This window comes from Myodes glareolus, chromosome 6 (genome assembly GCF_982192425.1).
Source record: "Myodes glareolus chromosome 6, mMyoGla1.1, whole genome shotgun sequence".
Classification (NCBI taxonomy): domain Eukaryota; kingdom Metazoa; phylum Chordata; class Mammalia; order Rodentia; family Cricetidae; genus Myodes; species Myodes glareolus.
In genome coordinates this window covers 56,423,950-56,447,172 of record NC_142031.1, presented here as the reverse complement: position 1 = coordinate 56,447,172, position 23,223 = coordinate 56,423,950, and the positions used below count along the sequence as shown (strand labels likewise).

General features: G+C 49.3%; 1 protein-coding gene across 2 annotated transcripts in view; it reads right to left on the bottom strand.

Moving 5' to 3' along the window:
- Asap2 (ArfGAP with SH3 domain, ankyrin repeat and PH domain 2) overlaps nt 1–23,223 on the bottom strand; it is a 155,909-nt gene that overhangs the window by 132,053 nt on the left and 633 nt on the right. The window lies entirely within an intron of this gene.

Genomic DNA, 23,223 nt, shown 5'->3' with positions numbered 1-23,223 from the left:
AAGAACAAAAAGACAATATGGGAAGTTAATCAGGAATCTGCAGGGCCGGAAGTGGCTGCTGGCTGCTGGGCCTTTACGAGGAGCCACACAGCCACAGGCTGATCGGCCTGCATACTGGACTACTCCAGATGTGTCCAACTTAACAGCACAGTCATCTGGTGCCAGGCAAGTCCACCTTTCTGCTCCTCGGCTCTACCGGCCCTCATTTTAAGGGTTATCCAACTTCTAGATTCTCACCATGGGGAAAACCTGCTTTGGTCAGGTCCTGGGTGTCTGATCCGGTCCTACTGGTCGGCTTTCACAGTGCCCCAGCGACTTCAGCTCCTCATGTAGTTTTAAGATGTTGTTATCCTTCAACAGGGCTCATGAGCCAATGGGTCTCACGGCCATCCCATCTCAGGCTATGAATGTCCTCATTGTACAGATTCAAAGTTCAAACACAGGCAGATGAAAGGTGGGACAGACAGAGACAGGACAAAGCAAGAACCCAAGGCTGCCCTGACTTGGAGCCCTGGCTTTCTAATTCACTCTTTCTTCTCTCAACGTGGCCAGGATCACAATATCTACTCACAAAGTTGGCGTACAAATCAAGTGTGTTTAACATTCTCTGAAAACTGCTCTGGGAAAGCAGTAAGGGCAATGTGTTTCGTAAACAAGTAAATGAGGTTATTTGCCCGGGGGACCACATCAGAGTCAGCTGGTGAGGCCAGTGACTAAGCTCAGGTCCAGAGGACTTCGAGAAAGATACATAGATGGACGTTCTGATCGCTGTCCACGCTAAGGCAGAACACAGACTCTGTAGAAAGCGGGCCATTTGTACCCTTTCTCTGCACCATACTCTTATAAGTGTTACTACAGAGTGAAATCTGAGGGAATCTATAAAAAGCCATCTCTGGAGGGGGAAAAAAAACCCACAAACACTAAACAACTACTGGACAAAGAACCAAGGAGCCAAGTAAAAGCCTCTCATCAGTGTAAGCCTTGTAACCTGCACTGAGGTCTTCATGCTGGTAGAGAAGTAAATTGCCACCAGACAATATGAAGGACAGGAAACCAGAGAGGGAGCGCAAGGGGAGCCCCAGGCTCGGTACTGTTCCACTGACTCTCCAAAGCCCTCCTTAGTACCTGGCTCCATTATAGCTGTTGATCGCTATCGGAAGCTACCGCCAGGGTTAGCCGCCCAGTCCTCCTGAACAATGACTGGATGAATCAGACCCTTTCAAAGCCCTATCTCTCAATCTCCCTAACAAGGAACAGCTTTGGTCCCACTGAGTAAAAGAAATGCATAACACAGACTGCTGGCATTTTCCGCCCTAATGGGCAGCAATTTGGAGATACACAAAGATTCTGTCTGCTGAGCTCTGCTGGATCTAGAAACACTCCTGCAGCTAGGAGTGTGTTTAACCTGGAATTCCTTCTTCCCCAAGACCAAGATTACTCCTCCCACACAGGTGAAACTGAGCCATCCATTCAAACAGGCTCTTGCTTTTTGAGGGGTCTATACTCATCAAATTCAACTTGTAAAGTGGCAAATTCTTAGAGAACCAGTAACTTCACAATTCTGGGAAGCGTGTTCCACCCCTGGTCACCCACGCTGGATTTGCTGGTTAATTTTACATATTTAACAAACCCTTTCTTGTCTTGTTGGTTTCTGGTCCAGAATCTTGTTCAGTAGCCCAGGCTGGCCCTAAATATTCTGGTCCGGGATCTCGTTCAGTAGCCCAGGCTGGCCCTAAATATTCAGCACCCTTCCTTTCTTAAGCATGTGTGATGTCACAAGCACAGTTCAGTGTGTCGAGGGCATGATCGTAGGTCCCTGTCCCCATGAAGCTTATGATTTAATAGGGTAAAGGGAGATAGAAAAATTAAAATATAAGGCTCAGGGTGTAGTTTGGATAATCAGGAGAAAAGAAGGCAGGTGGGATGGAGAGGAGATGGGGCCAGACTCAGGTCCTTACTAAAAAGGTCAAGTCCTGAACGTCAGTGGAGACAGAGGCTGCTGAATAATTAATCTGGCAGGGGTGTGAGCCGGGCTGTGGAAGAGAGAAAGGGGACTGGGCCAAGGAAAATTAAAGCAGCAGGATAATTGGCAGACTAGAAGACGCCACAGGAGGCCCGGGCTGCTGGGCACAGATGTCACTTCCAAAGGGTCCTGAGTCAGGAGCAGTGATGGCTCGGAGTTGAGAGGAGGGGGAAATCCCTGACCTACTGTGAGAAGGGCACACCTGACCTTCCAGGGTAGCAAGGAAGGCACACCTCTGCCAGGAAGAGGAGGCAGAGATGGTCCAACCAGCAGCAGGAGCAAGGGAATGGGTACGGATGCCAGAGACGTGCAAACACTAGGCAGGCCCGTCGCTTTGGGGAAGCTAGGATCGAGACAGTCTGGTCTAGGGGAGCTAAAGAATGGCTCAGCAGATAGGAGCACTGACTGTTCTTCCAGAGGACCCAGATCCAATTCCCAGTACCCACATGGCAGCTCACAACTGTCTGTAACTTCAGTTCCGGGGGACCCAACACCCATGGCAAAACACCAATGCACATAAAATAAAAATAAAAAAAAAAAAAAGACAGCGTGCCTGAGCTGGGCAGGAGCCAGGATCTGACGGGGGCGGGGGGGGGGGGGGAGCCGGTGGTGGTAGACACAGCCTCTTAGCCAAGATCAAAGAAGAAGGCAGGGCCAGGAATCTCACTGAGAATCTGAAGGTAACTGTCCCCTGTGGCCTGGAAGAAACACAGTCCTGGTCTGGCAGGGGATCCTCACCAGGAGACAGAAATGAGCAATGTTCTCTTTCCTTCCTTTCTGTTCTGCCGGTGAATGTGCAGGAAACTGCTCCTGCACATTCAGGACCAAGAAGAAAAGGGAAGAAGTGGCTCAAGGAAAAGTAACCGACTCAGAACCACAAACCAGCCTTCTCCACGCCAGAAGCGGGGAGTGGTTTGGGGGGAGGGAGGCTACACTTCCAGGAAGCAAGCCGACCCATCGTCCACCATGGAGTAAGCCAAAGACACCCTCTTACCGCCACGGCCCCACCCCACACTTGCAGTGAGACAGGGGCACTGCACCTGGCTTTGCAGGCGCGGCCGCTGTCCTCCATGCCCTTGTCAGAGCCCTCGTGATTAGAAAGGCAGGCTTCTTCCCAACAGCCTTCCTTTCCTTGCCGGTGTCTGCAGGTAGCCCAGAAGATACAGGAACTATATTTAGCATCTCCGCTCCTAGTGGCAGCAAAGCCCTGATGCACGTGGGGACACAGCTCCCTCCCTCCCTCCACCCCTCCCTGAGGAGTCAGTCTCCCAATCACTTTGGCACAGCTGAGGGTTTGCCCTCTAGGGAGCTAGGTAGAGCTTAGCTCAGCCCAGGGTTTCTGACACACCTCTCTATATGGCAACCATGCCAACGGGGTTGGTGCTGACCTATGACAGTCTGTGCAGGTCCCCATCGTGGGTCCTTTGGGTCTCCTGCCAGACCCTGTACATTCCCACAGGTTGCTAAGATGGATGCTTGTTGTCATAGCAACTGCCCCGTGGCCTGTCATCATCTGTTTGCATGTCTGTTTATTCTGAAAGTGACCTCACAGAAATGCTAGCCTCTATTCACATTAGCAAACGGCCTCGTGCCTGGAGAGGACAGACAGGCTGTCAGGGGAGGACTAGGAGATACACACTACAATCCTTTCGGCAGGAATCACGATGCGCAACTTCAACCAGCACCTGTGTTACTCTCTGGAGCAAACCTAGGACCCCTCCTTCCTGCTGCCACCAAATCCATCTCCTCTCCAACCCCCACCCCTTGGGGGACAGTTAGGTACCTTGTCCCTTCCTAGGAATCTTTCTACCTCCTGTTGTCATCTATCCCATGATCTCCCCATGTGGCCTCCAGTGGTTTTATGTGCAGGTGACTCACACCTACCTAACACGCTTATCACCCTTGCAGGCCCAAGGCAGCTTCAGGCTCCTACCGGACCCCAGCCACTTCTCTGCCAGCAACTGTTCCGCCCTGCTCTACACACATGGGGCCTGTTCCACTGGGCTAGGTGCACAGCTCCTATCTGCTCTTCACTCCCCTAACGCCCAGTTCAGTGAGGGGTTGGATACACAGAGCTCTGACAACAGAGCGCTCGCTCGGGGAGTATGAACAGGAGAGGTGGGGCCCACGCTTGCCCTGGGGGGATCACTGAGTACCGTCTTGACCCAGTGGGCCACCTCCAAGCAAGAATACATCCTAGAAGTCACAAAGACAAAATGGAACCCTTTGGCACCCGCTGCCTCACCCACGACCTAGTCTTCTGTCTCCAAATACGCTGGGGTCTGTGTCTGAATGAGCACCGAGGTGAGGCCGGACACATCACTTTCCTCCCACAGCGTTGCCTTCAGCTCTCAGCAGCCCACCCCTCATCTTCTCTGGGGGCTCCTATGTCTTGAGAAGACCATCAGAGGCCTCCAAAGGGAGCCCAACAGCACTCAGTACAGATGCTGGCCCTACTCGGCAGCCACTGCGTCTCCATCAGCAACTCTAAGCTGATGATCACAAAAGTTCCAGAGGAAATAAGACTCCCAACACACCTGAACGCTGAGGTAGAAAAAGCTGAAAATTTCAGTTATATTGCCTAATGCCATTGTCAACTAAGCGGTATCAATTTGCATATATTCAGTACTAAGAGAAAGAATTTGCATTTGAGTAGCCCAGGGCATGCATAAATACACACACACACACACACACACACACACACACACACACACACACACGCTGCTGCCTGAGTCTGAAAAGTTCAGTGTTCCAAGCACTGGGTTCGCACCTCTATGACAGTCAGGTGAGAAGAGACCATTCTGTCTATTATCTACCTCCACATAGGACGGGTGCTGTCACCCTGGCCAATGCAGTGCAAATCCTTCTGGTACCAACCCCAAGTAAATTCCCTCCCTCATCAACCACCCAAACCCCCTCCTCAGAGAGGGCAGAGACTGGGGTGGGGGTGGGGCATCGCCAGAGCCTCAAAGACTGGGTACCATTGAGCTCTCCTCCCAAACCCCTTTCTCTTCTCAAGAATAACACCGAGTGAGTGGGCAGGACGCAAAGACAGAAATACACATTGAAATGAGAATGAATACATTCTCGACAGCTGACACGAGCATATTGTTAAGGCTGAGGGATGGTGAGGATCTCTCGAGATGCTCCGTTCCCATGGCAAACAACTCGAGATTAGGACTTCCTTGGGGTTATAAGACTAAGCATGTCTCCTTATCAAACACACACATGCACAGTCCATTACACGGTGGCATCAGTGTTCCTAACGCCTCACATTAGGAGATTCACTCCATTGCCCTTAAATTATAATTACCCCTCTGCTCATAACCCCATCCGGGCTGCTCCTCCACTCCGGGTCTTACAAATAAGCTGCACCTCTTCCCAGAACAGCTAATATGCCCAGCATTAATAGTAACCGGTACTAACTCTCCTGACGTGATGTGAGCACTCCTCACTATTATGCCTTCTCTCCAGGCATTTTTAAGTCAGTAACACAACAATCAATGCACACACTGCACATGAAATTTCAGAGACTGGGAGGAGACGTGTGCACACACACAGAATCTGGGCGCCCACACACTGACTTGGTAGTAACACTTTGGGGGGTTTCTGTTATTGATGTTTTACACTTTTTGGGTTTTTCTTTGTTTGTTTAAGTTTGTATTTGTCTATTTCGATGTAGAATTTACTCTGTAGAATAGGCTGACCTGAAACTCATGGAAATCCTTCGCACCCACCTCCCAGACAGCTTTGTAATTACAGATGTGTACATACATGTGTGTATGTGTGCACACACGAGCACACGCTAGCTCTACGAAGTCATTACTGAGGACTTTCATACACGGGTGGTTCTGGAAAACAATATGGTCACTCATTGGACAAGACCCACTGTATGGTCTGGTTCCAGACTACGGGACAACTCTGCCTCGGTATCTCACTTTATGAAGCATCAAACACCATTGGGGGTATGCACTTGGCTACAGTGCTTGCAAAAGGATTATTCTACTCAAACAGTGTTTCAAAAATGACAGAGTCTGAGTAAAAGCAAGAGCTTATTTTTAAAAGAAAAGAAAAATGAGCTCCCACTGTCAGGACTCTGTCGTTGGTTTCAGGAACTGAGAACAAACACAGGAAGCGGGAGCGCCGTGGGTGCCATGCTGGAGGAGGACATCGCTCAGGGCTAGCCACAGAGGGCTGACGGTGCTCACATGGGCAGCGCTGCAGGCTGGTGGCATTCCTCCTACAACGTCTGCCCTTACAGCTGGGGACTGAAGGGTACAACAGCGGGGTCATGCACCCTAAAAATGTAGGGTCTGGGTGTGGAAGCGGCTAACAGTACAAACATCTCAGGTACAGAAAGGCTGGGGATGCTGGAGGCAGATGAAGGGATGATGCACACTCACTCCAGCGGTCAGAGCCCTACTCCTCCAGTCTGCTGACTGATCAACACGCCACCCCACCCATGCTCAGGTGACCATGTCTCAGCTCCCTTAAGCATGCGCCTATAAGGGGCACCCTGATCCCCACACACTGCAGGAAAAAAGGGCTGGCTTATGGCCTCTACCACCACTCCTCAGCATCCAAGTAGAGCTTCTCCCTGGCGAGGGCTGGGGGAGCCCACACATACCAGTGGTGCTGAGCATGGTCTGAGCCGACCATATCGCCCACTGGCACTTTCCCTGGATGGGTCATTTTCCCAGACACCCTATGACCGGCTCCCTGAGTCTCCTGCTCATAAACAGCCCGGTGCCCGGACAGGAAGAAGTGGCAGCAAGAGATGAGCTCTGGCAGGGGTCAGCACTCAGCCCACAGACTCCACCTCCACTCTTTGGTTTTTCAAGATGGGGTTTCTGGCTGCCCTGGAACTTGCTTTGTAAACCAGACTGGCCTCGAACTCACTGAGATCCGCCTGTCTCCCCAGTGCTGGAATTAAAGGCATGCGCCACCATGTCCCCTCTTTTCAAAAGAGCCCTATGGCAGTGGCAGGAGGCTGAACTTGCCAAAACAGATTCCCCAGGATGCAAGGTGCATTGGAAGTCACGGACCAGGAGTCTCTGATCAAGAAATAGGCACATGGTATTTGGGAAAGAAGAGCTCAAGAAAACTGGCAGAGAGGCCCTGCTGTGGCCTCATAGGAAAACTCCACTCCCTACAGTGTACACAGCTCTACAACAGGCTTCCTGTAAATCAACTAGGTATACATAAATGACTTTTAAACAGGTCCCTCAAGTGCAGGGACAAGTTGGTATATTAATATTGTAAAAACACAAACTCCAAGCAAACAACCTTAATCTCCACATATACAGCCAGCGACCTGAGCTGGCGCAAGCTGTCTCAGGCCCTCTCATGTGCAACGGGGTAAGAAAGACATGCTGGGGTACATGGGAGCAAAGCAAGTTCTGCTTCAGGGCCTTACCCCTGAAGGATGCTTCCTCCCCCCCCCCCCCATCCTCTTTCTCTCTCTGGTAGACCACTGCTGCTCCTTCCTCCATCCTGCCCAGGAAGGCAGGGACTCTGGGCGTCTAAGGCCTGTACAAAGCTGCAATGAAGGAAGGAATGAAGGCCTGAACAAATCAATCACAAGCCCACAACTTCCGAACTATGCGATAGGCCTGACAGTGAGCAGTCAGTCGCTCTGACATATATTCCTTCCTCGACCCTCCCAGCACTTTAACTCAGAAGCCCATCACCACCTTACAATGGCTAATCCTCCTACAAGACTCCCTGCTTCTGGCCTTTCTCCTCCTCTCCGCCCTCAGCCACAAACTAGACCTATCTTCCCTCAGTCCCACAAAATCCGGGATGCGTTTCCAAGGGTCAAGCCCATCCCTCCCTCTATAACTCAGCTCTGACCCACTTGTCATGAGGCTTAGTTATCGTAAGAGGGAAAATCGGAAATAAAAAGGCAGAGGGCAGAAGGGCTAGCTTTCACTGAGTGTAAATTTGCAAGGGTAGAAATGATTGCCTCCACGGGCGGCTAAATACCTAGCCACTGCCACAGGCAAATATTTAAACGGGTCCATGAGTCCCAGGGACCACTCTGAGTCCATACAAAAACAAGCTGCAGGGTGGAGTTGGCTAAATCCAAGTGTCCCAAACTCAATTTGCATGAGACCTCCACTCAAACTAACCTCCTCTGAGATTCCCATGCTACAAGGGAGAGAAGCCAGGACCCCATTCTCCAGCCCAGAGGGGCACCTGGAGCTGTATGGATCTCACACACACTTCACAGAACTTTGTCATTCCCAGTGTACACATTTAGGTCAATCTCCATGATGGAACTGTGTGTGGACAGACAGACGGACAGACAGAAGGATGGATGAACAAAAAAGCCACCCAACTACATCAAAGGGAAAACACCTTAAGAATTCAGAGAAGAGCCAGGCAATGGTGGTACATGCCTTTAATCCCAGCACTTGGGACAGGACGCTGTAGTAAGGAGGAGTGGGCCACAGCCCGCCGCCTGGCTAGCTTAACCCCCGAAATAACCACATAGAAATTGTATTAATTAAATTACTGCTTGGTCCTTATGCTCTAGCCTCTTATTGGCTAACTCTCACATCTTGATTAACCCATTTCTATTAAATCCGTGTATCACCACGTGACTGTGGCTTACCAGCAAGATTCTAACCTATGTCCATCTCAGGCCGGAGATTCATGGCGTCTGTTTGACTCTTGTTCTTCTTCCCAGCATTCTGTTCTGTCTTCCCTGCCTACCAGAGATCCGCCCTATCAACTAGGCCAAGGCAATTTCTTTAATAACCAATGAAAGCAACACAAATACAGAAGGACCTCCTACACCAGGACACAGAGGTAGAAGGATCTCTGTGAGTTTGAGATCAGCCTAGTCGACAGAGAGTGAGTTCCAGGACAGTCAGGACAACACAGTCTCAAAAGAACTAAGAGAAGAAAATGGTTCTGGTATGTGGTAGGATTAAGGAAGTTCCAGGGAAGAGGATCAATAGCATGCAGTGGAGAAACCAGGTATTCATTGAAATACTATACGGAGCAGAAACTCGACAATAATGCTTGAAATACTTTCCTGTTTCTCTAATTGTTTCAAAAATGTGTCATGACCACCTTGATTAGGACAACTACAACAAGCCTGTTAAAGGGGACTTAGCTGGGCCTCAACACACGACCGCATGCTGGGCACGCTGAACACCCTATCCAGCTGTGTGGGCTCAAAGAGTGGAACTGGGTCTTCACCCTGAGGCATGAGGACGGAGCTAGAAGCACACACGGGCATACCCCCCTCACTGGATGAGTTTCCCACTCGCCATAGCGGACACGAACACCCACGGGCCTGTGGACACATCACAGGAACCCATGTCACTGTGGGTTTCCGCTACTGACCAGACACCACCCTCAAGGAAACCCTGCAAGCCTTCTGAGAGCCAACACCACAGGAAGGAGCTGTACACAGAAATTAATTTTCTCAGTGAGCGTGAGCCCATAAACTATACGGCGAAATTTATGATCTATTTTCACGGCTACGTTCCTTGAGGGATGGCATGGGGCTCCGCCCGCCGAAGCAGAGTTTCCCTGATTCGGGCTTGCTTTCTGTGGTTGTTTTAGTTTGGGGAGCTTTGGGGTATTAGCGACCAACACCAGGGCTTTATCCGCATAAGGCAAGCTGTCCCACAGTGTCATAGCCGGTCTCTGACTTCAGCTCATCCTGATGACAATCTACACACCAGGAGCTGTAGCTGCGGCTTAGTGGGCCCCTCCTAGCCTTGCCTAGTCTGTTCTGGTCTAACTCTCACTTCTTCCCATTGGCCTCTGCGGCAGAACAGGGAGCTCTGCTGCTCCCCAATCGCCGTGTCTTTCTCGTTCGCCCCCAGCTCTCCTGCATGCACGCCCTGTGGCTGACAGCTTCCTTCAGCTCAGAGTACGTTTTCCTTTGGAAAAACAGCAAATGTCTGAAACACTCGTTCATCTGCTGCCGCCGCTACTCCATAATTCAGTTCAAAATCCAGCCGTGTGTCAGCTACATAGCGAGTACAGCAGCTCAGGTTGCATCTGAGGCCGAAATAAAGCCCAGAATGAGACAGGCTGGGGCCTCTGGCTAGTGTATAGATGCGTGAAGTATCCAAGAAGGCTCATAAATTAAAAGAGCAAATGAAACAGGGGCCCTTCAGGGATTTCGCATTAACAACAACGAAAGCCATCTTGTCCTAGGATCAATCAAGCCTCTCCTACTTTGCGTCGACCGTCAAGAAATCATGATCTCTGGAAAAAAAAAAAATCAAGCTCCAACGTGGCTACCGGAGATAATAAATTATTTGAAAAGATAGAGAGCAATACGCCCCAGCTCTAGAAGGCTGTGAGGAGGCGGCACAGTGGGAACAGAAGCCAGTGTTCACTGTCGCAGCTCAGTGAACGGGGAGAGGCAGGGGTCTGCTGCCTGAAATCCCAAGAGTCACATATGGTAGGACCAGCTTCTTGGAAGGAGAAATCATGGGCCCAGAGGGTCTAGAAATACACAAGGAGAAAGAGAAGGGGAGACAAACCCAGGCTTCAGACACTGCAGCCTAAGCATCCCGGTCCCCAGCGGAAAGAGGAGGATCAGTGCAGGGACAGAAAAGGGGCAGGGCTGGCTTCCAGGGCTTTCCTAAGGGCTCGCTCTCCCCCTAGCAAACAAATCGTGCAGAATCTTTCAGATCTTCCAAATGGCAAGCTGGTGCCCTGGCAAGCTTTGGCTGAGGCAAACAACAGCTACAGGTTCCTACAACCCCTGGGCTGCCGTAGTAAACGGCATCCTTCATTCGGCTGCAGTAGTACACAAACATCATTCATTTCCAAAATGCAACACACGGGAGAGCAAACTCTGAGACAAGGACTGGCAACCCTGACCTTCAGGGAGAAAGAGCGGCTGCCCTGAGAGAACAAGCCAAGGAGATGCTTCTGAAAAGAGGCTGCTACCGGGCAGACTTGTGAACAACAAGGGACACAGGGAGCACATGGCCCTGGCTCCCACTGAACCAGAACTCCCAAGTGACTCCCAAGCACCATGACCCAATAAGATGAGCATCATAACCCTATAAAACAGAGCAAAGGCACCCCCTAGTATACTCCTTTGCCACCAAAGTCTATGCTAGTATGTCTTCCCAGTTTCCCAGCCCACAGAAAACCCAAATGAGAAAGAAGATGAATTCAGTTAAATAGAAACAATTTCAGCTATGCATAAAAACAGTTATTTTAATATCCAAGTCAGGGCCGGAGAGATGGCTCAATCAGTAAAGGGACCTGCGATCAAGCCTGAGCATGTCCACTCAGTCCCCAGGGCCCAAATATTTAAAGATGAGAACAGACTTGTTTTGGAAAAGGTCTTTTCTATGTAGCTCCGACTATCCTAGAACTCACTCTGTAGACTAGGCTGGCCTCGAACTCACAGAGACCGACCTGCCTCTGCGTCCTGGGTGCTGGGATTAAAGGTGTGCGCCACCACATCCAGCACAAGAACAGACTTCGTAAAGTTGTTCTATAACCTGTACACATATGCACAGACTATGCGCCATGGTGCACATGTGCACACACAATTAATAAATAAGGAGCTTTAAAAATATGTCTTAAGTCGATCGTTCAGTAAAGAGTTCACAGACGTTCATTAGACTTTTAAACATTGATGTTTCAGAGCTGGAGAGATGGCTCAGCAAGTTAAGAGTATGTCCTAGTTAGCTCTTTCTATCACTGCGATAAACACTATGATCATAAGGGACTGCGGGAGGAAAGGGCTTATGTCATCTTTCAGCTCACAGGCCATCTCCAAGAAAAGCCGTGGCAGGAAACTGGGGTCTGGAACTGAAGCAGAGACTATGAGAAGAACACAGCTCGCTGGCTCGCTCTTCATGGCTCCTTCAGGCTGCTTTCTTATACAGCCCAGGACTACCCACCCAGGGACAACGCTGATGCAGGGGATTGGGTCCTCCCCCATCACTCACTAGTGAAGAAGATGCCCCACAGACTTTGCGACAGGCCTTTCTGACGCAGGCATTTCTCAGTTGAGGTTCCCTCTTCCCTGACAGCCCTATGATGTGTGAGGTTGACGAGAAACTAACCGGCGCCTAGTGTGTCTAGCTCTCATAGCAGACCTGAGTTTGGCTCCCAGAGACCCACATGAGGCAGCTCCCAACTGCCTGTCACTCCAGTTCCAGGGCATCTGATGCCCCCTCCTGAACTCTGGGCACTGCACTCTCATACATGCACATACACACATATGTGCACACATAATAAAAACATTTAAATAAAACTTCTAATGCTTTGCTTCAAAGGAGACCATGAAGGGAGTAAAATGACAATCCAAAATGGGAGCAATTGCAGGGTGCGCGTGACTGTTCAGCATCCAAAATATATGGATGTGTGTGCGTACAACTCGTTAATGAAAAGACAGTTTAAAAACAAAGCAAGACAAAAATGCACAAAGGACTTGAGAAGTTAGTCCTCCAAAAACAATACATACGAACAGCCACAGGCACACGAAACATGGCTCAACATCCATCCATCAAATAAATGCAAATCAAATAAACTCATAGTAAGATACAGCTTCACACCCCTGAGAACGGACATAATCAAAAAAGACAGACAATAATTAGCGTTGACAAGAATGTGGGGAAATTGGAACACTTACACATGGCTGGAGGGAATACGGCGTGATGTAGCCATTTTAAAGTCTAGCAATTACTTTTTACTCAAAAACTTCAATACCGAGTCACCCTGTGACTTAGCAATGCAGCTCCATGGGAACTGGGAATATAATATGTCTACAGAAAGACTTACAAAAAACATCCAGTGAATCATTCATAAGAGCCAAAAATGCATTAATAATCCAAATATCCACCAACTGACGAGCAAACGAAGTGTGTTCCAACACACAATGAGATACTACTATTCAGCCATTAAAAGGGGCAAAGTGCAGATTCACACCACAGCACGAATAAACCCTGAAAACATCAGTCATGCAAAAGAAGACAGCACAGAAGGCCGCATAATGTTCGATTCCGTAGATGAGAAGTCCACAGCGAGTAAAATCCACGGAAACCAAAAGCAGATCAGTGGATGCCCAGGGGGAGGGAACAGAACAGGGAGTTCAAAGTCACAGTAACACAGAGGCCCAGTCAGAACTGGAACCCAGCCCTCCTAACTTCCTGGCTACTGACCTTGTCCAGTCACAAACCACCAACACAACAGGCAAACGTGAGAACCCATGCTGTTTGAGACAGCATATCTCCCAAGGGTGAGTATGCCACTCCTCCTCCTTCTAAAGCCTCCATACAAGAACGCCAGGTGTCTGGACAGATGAGTTGGACGCCAAAGCAGTTGCAGATCTTAGTTCCAGGGACCCACAAGGGGGCTCATAACCACTGTAACCCCAGCCCAGGAGTCTGACACCTATTCTGCCCTCCTTGTGCTCCTGCAAGTACACGGTGCACACTTACTCTCAGGCTCACACATATTCACAGTGAGCAAGTGAATAAATAAATAAGTCTATGAAAGAAAGACAGTACTTATGCGATGTTCAGTAGCTCACATTATTTAGTGACCACTAAACCCTGCGATCATTAACACAGCCTGCCTTTTGCCAAAGAGACAAAAGAACAAGGCAGAATCAAGAGATCAAGGCATGTGGTCCATGGGCGGGGGAGGGCGGGGGAGACCACAGACAACCTGGTCCCAGTTGTCCCAGATTTCAGCCAGCAGTGAACCCAACAGAATTCCAGATCAGGTGGCAACAGCCATGCTGACTGCAGAGGTATCTGGGTCTTTGGGGAGGGAATCTTTCAAAGGAGGAGTAGAAGAGGTCAAGCTCACTTTGACTTCCAACTTCTCGGAAAAGTACAAATCTAAACATCCACGTGAAAGATAAAGGTAGGAGAGAATGCCAGCCAGCCGTGGTGGCGCACGCCTTTAATCCCAGCACTCAGGAGGCAGAGGCAGGCAGATCTCTGTGAGTTCAAGGCCAGTCTGGTCTACAAGAACTAGTTCCAGGACAGGCTCCAAAGCTACAAAGAAACCCTGTCTCGAAAAACCACACACACAAAAAAAAAAAGTAGGAGAGAAGAAGCTCACCGGACCGGAAGTAGAGAACTCTCGCCCAGCCCTCCCCTGTTACAGGCACAGCCTGTGGTCACCCATTCAGACCCAAAAGCTTATCAATAATACATGAGGTGTTTCAGGCAAAAGTGACATACATCTCTCCCATCCCCTCTCTACCAGGGTCTGCCTGGACCTGTACACATCCCTGAGACATCCTTCAGGGTCACCTCACCAAACATAGATCTGCTGGCCTGGAAGACACACCCTGAGTCTGTTCAGCGTGAGGTCCTTTATAGACACAATCCAGATTGCTTTCTGGAACCCACAGCCCTAGGGGCCAGGTGTATCCTTTTAACAACTCACTTTGCGGCAGTGAAGGCCACTAGGGAGGAAGTTCAGGTGGCAGAGTGCTTGCCTGGCATGCAAGAGGTCCAGGGGTTGATCCCAGCACCCTGTGAACCAGGAATGATGATGGCACATGCCTATAATTGCAGCCCTCAAAGACGCAGAGACAGGAGGATCAGAAATCCAAGGTCAGTTTTGGCTATATAGAGTTTAAAGCCAGCCTGAGATACAAGGGACCCTGCCTCAAAAACAAGCAAGAAGAAAAAAGGGGGAGTGGTCTCTAAAGCTAAGTGCCTCCCTGGGGGGTAGCGCTCATAACCCCAGAGGTGTCGATCACACCTCCAAATTGACAAGATGGAGACAGACACCAACTCGCACTGAGGAAACCCGCTTCTCTACAGTCAGAGGACGTTAAAGAGCCAGAAGAGCTCTAACCCTCAGTCAGGGTTCTTGTCCTGCCAACTGCTGAAACCCAGTCACATGACTCCGCTGAGCCTCAGTTTCTTTAACTATGAAACAGAAATAGGATCTATCTCAAAAAGGAATAATCGTAAATAAGCACATTTCACTTTTTCCTGCTTTACAAGTATCTTTTTTTATTTTTTGAGATTATAATACTAATTATATGATTTCCTCCCTCCAAACCCTCACATACATCCTCTTCTTGCTCTCTCTCAAATCCATGGCCTCTGTTTTCATTGTGTATGTGTGTGTGTATTTCTAAATACATAAACACAACCTGCTCAGTCTGTATAATGTTATACATATGTATGTTTTCAGGGCTGACCATTGGGTATTTGGGAACCAATCAACATAGACACATTTTTTAACACAGAACTAAAAGCCCATAGAAATATTGGTTATTGTCACTGTTGTTAAAAGAGAATGAGATTTCTTCCAGGAAACTAGGGAGAGAGGCCCTAAGAGCCTGCTGGTGTGATAAAAATTCTAAGACACAGGAACCTGTCATTTGAAGGCACTGTCTTCATCAACCACCTGATGTTATTGACAAAGTCATCCCTAGCATCCAGTAGAAAGATGACATCATTAATCACACCCTAGACAGGACAGCCTCCTGCCAGAGTGTGAGCAATGGCTGGCCACATCTCTGCAGGGCTGGGCTCGGCAGGAGAGGAAAGAGGAAGGGCTTCTCCGGTGAGGAAGGGAGGATCTACCTCAGAGATCAGCCCAGGGATCTACCAGAAGTTCCCACTCAAGGAGAGCAACAGAGCTGACGCAGGAAAACCAGCAGCAAGAGAAGCCGCGCTGACCCAAAGGCATTAATGCGAAGGGTTTGCTTGGGCACCAGCTCTACAGAACAGATGGCAGCAGAAACAGCAAAGTGTGATGTCAAAACGTTCGGTCTGAGGCCTGAAAAATGGCCCAGCGGATAAAGCACTAGTTGCACAAAGATGAGGACCAGGGTTCAGATCCCAGAACCCACATCACTGTTGCGTGGACATGGTGGCCAGCCTGAATTCATGGTTTGGAAGGTAAAAACAGGGGATTCTGGGGAGCAAGCATCGGTATCTGTAAGCTCTAGGTTCAATTGAAATACCCTGCTTCAATGGCTAACCATTGATAACCCCTGATATCAACCTCAGCCTACACACACACACACACACACACACACACACACACAAACAAACAAACACAGACACACACATGCATGGGAACACATGTCCATGGAAGAAGAAAAAGAAAATCTTGGTCTGAATCCTGGCTCCAAGCCAGGTCAGCTCTGGGAAGTCAGTGAGGTGTGGTTAATCTTCTCCAGGGCTTCAGTAACAGCCGTGTTACAGCCAAGCATGTCTGATACTCAACAAAATGACCCCAAAATACAGGAAGACAGGGAGGGGAGCCCCGGCATCCAGCCCGCTCTGCTTCAGCAGTTAGCTCATACAATAACCTCACCCTGCAACGCAGTCCATTAGAACTCCCTGCCCCCGCTGGGTGGAAGGTACCTGGGAATCTCCGTCATTTCCCACCGGAGTTTGTCCTACATCAAGGTCAGCACATAACATGTTAGACAAACAAGAAAAGGACAGCAGAAGAGCTGGCCTGCTGAGGTCCTGCTCCTAACTGATGGACACATGCGGTACAACTATAGGCCTGCCGAACTCAGAAGCATGCTGCAGGGCCAGGGAAACCGAGCAGCATGGGGGATCCTGGTGACATCAAAGTTGGGCAGTCCTCTCCGCCCACCTCCCTCCACCCCCCGCCCACGGCTGCCCTGGCTTAGAGGACAACTAGTCTCAGCTAGATTTCCAGAACCGTGACACTGACAATAGTTCCACATCCTGGTTTATAGCATTTACAAAGCAGTCAACCACCCAAAGCCAAAGACACTGGACCATCAAGCTTGGAACCTTCAGTCTGAATTCAAGGAATCCATACACTTGGAAGAGGAAAAAAAAAAAAAAGGTCCCCGTGTATACATCACTTGCATCTAACTGAAATTCAGCCGTTCTTCAAGAGTGAATGAAAGCCACACATCCCCGTTAGCGTAAGTGTCACCTGGGACTCCAATGGAAGGTGCCACAACATCACATTAGATTTATTAGCAACACCACACGGTATTATTTACACTTACAGTACGTCACAGTGGAGGTACTTATTAGACCCAATAACAAATCTTCACGTTATTAACAACAAAAGCCACATACTAGTATGTCATACCAAATTTTCCAAGTGTTTTACAAACTGAAATTCAGTAAAACTGGTGTTTCATTTGAAACCTTAAGTTCCTATTGTGTGCGCTCACCGTTTTCTGCAGGGTGCCTGTAATACTCCCAGCACTCAGAGGCTGAGAGGGAGCATGAGGGCTAGCCTGGGCTACACAGTAAGCAGTAAGACTACAGAAAGGACCAGGGAGTCTCTTCAAAGAGGTACACTGCCAAAGGGATCCATGGCACAAAAGGGGAGAAATGGGAGGTTAAGATGAAGCTTCACACACGATCTGAAGGTCAGTCCTCTACAGGCCTGTCCCTTTGCACAGTCCTGGTGTCTGGCAGTGATACTATTTACCGGGCACCTAAATACATTTATGAACAAATAAACTCAACCAGATGCCGTTGGAAGAATAATCGCCATCATAAGAACACAGTATCGGCATTCCAGTTCCAACCGGCAGTCCCTTTATCCCTTTAGCATCACACACGCTAAAACCGCAAAGGCAGAAAAGCAGGAGGAGAGGCCCCAGCGAGCCACCTACTTCAAAACCCTGGTCACGGGGTCACATTAGGGCATCACGTCTGAATGAGCCCATCTCATTTCAGTGGACAGAGGAGAGTTTGGAGGCCTAGAAACGGGAGAGTGTGCCAATGAACAAGCAACACCTTCTAACATCTGCCCAGAAACACAGCAGTAGCAAGGCTTCCTTTAGCGCCCTCCACACATTTCTCAATGTCTGCAGTAAGACGGGTCCCAACACAAGCCTTGCAGCCAGTCAGACTGCACAGCAGGCCTGGTCACTGCCACTAAGCCATGCTGGACAGTGCCAGCTTCACCTTCGGGTTGATGGAGGCCCTTCTTCCAATATGGGGGCATGAGCTGTGTGATATGCGCACCACAGCGGCCACACAGTAAGCATCTGCCAGCGGATTTTCCCGGTTCAGAGAACACTTGGCCTTGGCTCTGCCACCACTTGTCACTGGAAGGACGGCAGCAAACCCCTGCCCCCTCGCACGTCTAGCACCCCATCCTCTCGCTGGTCTTCCCTCTTTTCTTCTAAGCCTAGGGACAACCACTAAAATGTAAACCTTTAAAATGTAAATGAGTGGCTGGAGAAATGGCTTAGCGGTTAAGAGTGCTTCCAGATCTTCTGGTACGGCTGAGTTTGATTCCCAGCGCTTACATACAAGCAGGCAGTTCAAAGTCGCCCGTAACCACAGCTCCACGGGTTCTCTGAGGGTACCTGCACATGTGTCACACACACAAACAAATAAATATAACATAAATCCTAAAGAGGAAATCAGGTCACGATAGTGTGAGCCCCAAACCAAACCACAGCACACCACATCAAAAATGCAAATTCCCTCCCGATGCAAGCTCTGGCCCTAACCCAGCCCTCATTGCTGGCCCCTCCCTTGCCTCTGACCACAGGCCTGTCTACCCCTAATACTCAGGTCTCCAGGTCTTTTCCAGGGCTCTTCTATGCACAGATCTCTCAAGCAGGCCTCTGTGTCCCAGACTGCTCAAAGGTCACCTCTGCCTTGATTTCAGCTTCCTCCTCCCCCACCTCAAAAACCACTCTCTACTCCGCCTTATGGATAACCTTGACTTATTGTTACCCTTATGGATAACCTTGACTTATCGTTTCCTGGGTCAATCAGTGATTGTCTCCAGGAAGGAACCTATTAAGAATGTGGAGGTTCCAGGCCTTGCCTAAATCAGATGAGATGAGAATTCTGGAGAGTGGGACCAGGTTCTTCCAGGCAACAAGACCCCCCTCCCGCACCGGGCAACTCTGAAACCTGGCCAGGACTCACTTTCAAACCCCGATGCAGTGCACACTGTTTCTGGGAACCGCTGTTAAAATGCAGATTCTCATTCCACAGCACTAGAGTGGGACCTGCGGCTCTCTGCAAGCTCCGCACCACACTGACGCTGCCTGGTGAAGCACTCTGGAGTTCCAAGGGCCTAAAACCACGCTCGCCAACGGAACTTTCCACAAGTATGTAGAACGAAGTTCTAACTCAGCATCATTCGACAGTCACGGTTAACGCATGTGCCTACTAGGCATCGGAGATAGACTAATGTGACCAAGGAGCTGACTTCATTCTTGGGCCAACAGTGCAGAATATGTGTGCCCTACCATAAAAGGCATCTACAAATTCTTGGCCTAAGCAGACTGAACGGATAGGAAAATCCCACCAAAGGCCTAGCTGATCTTGATCGCCAGCTCAGGAGTGGGTAAATATTTGCCAAAGGTAGGGGCACAGATATGGAAGACTGAATTAAACCACCTTGGAGCCACTTAGGACACACCTCCCTTCAAGGCCCTCTCCACCCCACAGCCCTGACCACACCCCACAAGCAGTACTGGTCTTGGGCTTTACATCAGTCACCCTGGACGTTCTCGCAGACATGGCCTGTCACCCGAGTGATCTGCCTGGAGGATGTTTCTCCCACTGGATCACAAGTTTTCTCAAGGAGAACGGATTTCTAATCCTTTCATCTGACACAGCAGGATTCCATAGATCCCAAATGAACAGCAGCAAGAGCTAGAACCCACAAGGAGGGCACAAGCAGCGCTTCTACTACTAATCATAAAAGAGAAATTTAACTCAGCTAGAGGGAGAAACCAGTTCCATTCTAACTGATTCAAAATGATCCAGATACATCAATGGAGATCTCAGAGCAGCACAGCACGGTGGCCTGTTGGCCTAGAGAGGTTTCCTTCCAAGAACACAAATATCCTGGGAAAGAAGTGGCATCCTTCTGACCATGGAACCAAAATCTGTTAGCCTGGGATCTTGAAGGAGCTGGTTTACAAACAGGTCACAGCTCAGAATCAAAAGCAAGGCCAGTTCCCATTGGAACTGCGGGGCGGAGCCTGGCCCATGAAGAGCAGGCCCCCTGGGAGTCTACACAGTCCAGATGTTCATTCTCCCTTTTCAGTTAGAACAGCAAAGAGGTTTCCAAGGTAACCAAAGACAACAGAGTGAGAGAATCAAGGCCCTGGAAGGAAGGAGATTAAATTTTAATACTTAAGAGTCAATATCAAATTTATTTTTAAAACTACATCAAGGCAGAATGGATGGAGCAACGAAGGCACGCCTCACTGACCACACGGACATCCCCAAAACGGACACATTTTCTTTCTCTGTTTCGGGAGTATTCTCAAGTAACCCGGGGCTTAAAGAAACTAAGAAACACAGAGAGCTGGAAAGGAGCAGCTCAGCTTTGAGATTGATGCCACAGCTACCTGTTGCCTCCCTCATCTCCAAAAGCACAAAGCAGCCCTCACTCCGCGGCGTCTGCTAACACCGCGAAAAATAATGCAAAGTAATTGCTTCACCCGGAGAAAGTCATCACCAAGGGGAAAGGTTAAAGCCAGCCACACTCTCCTGGCTCTGAAGACAACAAATACACTTGTTAGGTCGAGAGAATGTATGGGGGCTGGGAAGACAGTGGTCCAGTGCTTGCCACACAAGCTTGTGAACCTGAGAGTCGATCCCCAGGATCCAGGTAAAAGCTCAGGACAGTGGTGATACCCTGCCCCGCCCCACTCCGGAGGCGGAGCAGGGAAAGGTGAAGGAGAATTGATTGAGGAATGCATCCAGCGTCAACCTCTGGCCTCAATCAGCACACAAACCATCCCGTGCACCTGCAGCCACACACAGAGGGAGAGACAGAGAGGCAGATAACAATTTCCATTTATTTTTAGCCTTCACCATTCATCCATTTCCTTCCCCCCTTGCCCCATTCTCCCTCCAGGTCAAATATTAACCGCAGTGAAATCTGGTAAAACAATTAGCTAGTAGTAAGTCAGTTGTCTGTCAGATGCTGTACCACACAACTTCACCAGACTTCAGAAGCGGACAGATACGATGATTCAGGCTGAAAAATGGAAAAAGAAAGGGAACTAGTGGGGAAGGGTGTTCCTCCTAATTCACACAACTGGAAAGTGACAGAACCTGACCTGAAGGTGGTTAGTCTGGCAAAGGGACAGCTTAGAGAACACACAATTACTTAAGCATAAGATAAGAAGCCATGTAGTTGGTGAAAGCAGCATGGAGCCAAGTTCAAAGTCACCCTCTCTTAGCCTCAAGTTCCTCATCTACAAACCAGGGCTAGAGATTCGACACAGCAGGGATGCCATCTGAAGTACGGCCAGGCACTAGCTAACTGCTAATACAGGTATGCCAGCCCAGAAAGCCTGTTTCCGTCAGAAACCGACTATGACCACACATAGCCTCCATGGGAAACCAACAGGCTTATATATTTTTTCAATCTTATTTGTGTGAAATGTGTAACTTCATGTGCATCAAAAAACCCACGCTCGTGTTTGATCCCAGCATGAAAAAGATGTTTGCTTGAAATCTAAGTATTGTATCGTGTGTTACTACATACATAGAACAATTATGTGTAATGGAAGTGAACATTAACTAATCTAGGAGTGGGAAGAGCATTATTTGAAGCAATCCAGGCTGAGCCCTTTCAACTTTACCTCCAACTCCAAGTTCATACACACTATTATCCTAGAGTGGGCACTGGGTTTGCTTAAAAATGAGATAAGCCAGAAATGGTCTTAATTCTTCCCTCTTCGCAACCTGAACCCATTCTCTGCTAGGGAGACACACGAAGCAAGCCCGCAATTTAACAAAATGACCAAATCCAGTCTCTCTCCAATCTACTCAGTAACTGAGCTCTTGGGTAATCTGTATTGCGTGCAAAAGCAGCTTTGGTTCATCCGCTGCAAACCAAAATTAATCAGAGGGAAGGTATGCCAACTTAATCGCAACTCCTTTTGCCTGGCTCCCCAACATCTGCCAGTGTTAATATTTAGCTGACACACTGCAGTGAGGAAAGCATCCCAACTTCATAAACACAAGCTTTCTTTCAACTTCCTTCCCAAAGAAGGATTCCTACCTTTTTAAATGTAATCCTTTCAGTAAGAATGAATGACGCATTTTCCTAATGCTTTTCAACTGGCACTTATGGGGTGGAGGATGGAGAGAGACACGACTCCCCATGCCTCAGCTAAAGGGGCCGTGTTTAAGCCGTGCTGGCAGAGGCAGAAGAAAGCAATCCGCACATGACTGAACTCACTACAGAAGATTTACAAGCAGATCTTTTGGAAGAGGGGAGAGGAGAGAAAGAGGAGGCTGCACCAGGATGCTGAATCTAGTATTTTCCATTGAGACTAGTCGTGACTGTGTATGTCTCCAAAGAAAAATATTTTACGCTGAACAGTCTAGATTATTTTTTTCAAGCGGTTCTTAATAGCAGATGCAGCGTCCAGGCACGGGGAAAGGATTTAATGACATTGCTTCATTTAAAGCTCTCTGAAGGCCAACCCTTTCCCCGCCCCCATCGCTGGCATGGGTATTACCCCAATCTTAAAATTCTGGGCAAAAGAAATGTAGTCATCGGTTCACTACTGCCACACGTGTGTCTTGTACGCCAGTTACCTATTGTGAGCCCTGCTGAGCGCAGAAAACCTAGGGAACCGAAAAGATGAGACTCTGAATTCGGTTTGAAAGATGAAGAAAATGATAGAAGTGTGGCTGTCCCAAGTCACACAGCCAGTCCTGGCCCGGGGACTCACACAGACCCTTCCAAGTCTGCTCTAATTTTCAAAACGAGCTGCTTGACTCTCGCAAGATCCCTCTTCCCCGGGATCTGGAGAGCTCGCTGCTTAGCAGTTTGATACAATGACTCTGCACCTTGAGAGCCCTTACTAAAATCAGGCCTTTTCCAGGTTAAGGACAAGAGAGATGACCATGGTGCCAAAAGGCACCACACAGGTAGCACAGGAACGGCCACCAGGGCCTTTCGGACTTCTAAGCGCCGGCTGTCCATCTCCCCGGCAGCTCTACTCTGCGGCACGCAGTGGGAGCTGCCAGGCCTCCCGGGCTGGGATGGCACCCCTGCCTGAGCAGCTTCGGGGTCCCCTGGACCTACTCCTTTGCTGGCTCAGGGAGCACAGCTGCCCCCGCCGGGCCACTTCTGGAACAAGTTGGAGAGGTCCGCAAGAGGGGACCCACCACCCGGGGCAGAGCGCGCAGGGGTCCCCGGCTCGCAGCCGCCGCGGACTCTGCGGCCGAAGTTGACCTTGCCGAGGTGTGGAGCAAAAGACCTGAAACCCTGCG